Below are 1,434 nucleotides of genomic sequence, written 5' to 3'. Positions count from 1 at the left end.
GAGATAGATGTGGTCCAGATCTGAATCTCCATTTTTGATCAGTTTGATGTTTCTCTTCCTTTTGCCTCAGCAGGGACCACCTGGTCATGAGAGGAAATCACACCCAGATTGACTTCATCCTGTTGGGCAACAGGATGAAGTCAATCTGGGTGTGATTTCCTCTCATGACCAGGTGGTCCCTGCTGAGGCAAAAGGAAGAGAAACATCAAACTGATCAAAAATGGAGATTCAGATCTGGACCACATCTATCTCCAGTCAATGACCACTATACCTGCCACACATCAGATTATTCTAATATATTTTCTAACCAAAATTATATGCATATATTATGTTTTCCAGATGAGGTAATCAGAAAAGAACAGGTAGTTCATTGAAGCAGTAAATGGCATTTTTATTTTTCTATGCTGGGACAATTAACACTGGCTTTAGACAAGCAGGTGTGTCTTCAGGTTTCAGCAAAGGATCAGATCTTTATTCACTTTCAGTTTGAAGGAAATTTGTGTCAGAAGACACCTCAGAGGATCCTCATAGGATTGCACGTAAACGTGAAGCAAGAGAATTTCTCAGTCTCGGTGAAAGCCCAGCTTACACATGCATGACTTCCAGACACTTTTCTTTGGCTTTTGATTGTCATTCCAGTCACCAAATCACATTTAACAAACTATTTGAGATCATTAACAACACATAACATTGACTTTGTTAAACTCATGATTTATACCTTCCTGAGCTCCAGCATGATAAAGCATCCTAAACCTATGGGCATTTAGTTTCTTGCTTTAAAAAACAGTTGCTGTTATAACAAGCTGATTCTAAAGGCTGATTTGTTAGTGACTATATTCTGCTGACAGTCTGAACTGTTGCATTTCTGTGTAACAGAATAAGATTCATCCTCATTTAACTCTTGAATAAATCAATGTATCTGGCTTAAGCTGCCTTTGCAAAAGAAACACAACCTGCATCAGACGTTGCTCCATATTATTATAAAGAAAACCCACATTGGTAAGGTTGCTTTCTGACACAGCTTTACCACAGATTACACAAGGACATGCAGACACAAGCCCACTGCCTAAGTGCAGGTGAGGCTCTGCTTTGTGTGGGTGTTACCTCCTGTGACTTCCTTCTGCCACCGAGTGATGGGTGCCAAGGATTTATCCCCAACGCAGCAGAGAACATCTACGTGCCAGCATCACCTCTGTTGCACCTGATGTGAAGAGGGGGGAGCTCCTGCCATACTCCAAGAGCCCAGCTTGTGGTGTTGGGGCTGTAAATACAGTTGCATGTGCTCTCCTGGGAGGAAGCCTCCAGGGCTGCTCATGCTTTACCAGAGGAAAACAAAGAGAAGGAAAAGCAAAAAGTATGAAATCAGCTCTGAAAGGCATTGTGGTGCTTGAGCATCTGAGAGACATGGAGTGGGTGAGCCATGCCTGAGCACAG

This window comes from Pezoporus occidentalis, unplaced genomic scaffold, assembly GCF_034315485.1.
Source record: "Pezoporus occidentalis ecotype Australia unplaced genomic scaffold, CSIRO_AGI_Poc_V1 ctg3612, whole genome shotgun sequence".
In the NCBI taxonomy this organism is placed as follows: Eukaryota; Metazoa; Chordata; class Aves; order Psittaciformes; family Psittacidae; genus Pezoporus; species Pezoporus occidentalis.
The sequence above is the reverse complement of the archived record's forward strand: the minus strand, read 5'-3'. Positions refer to the sequence as shown.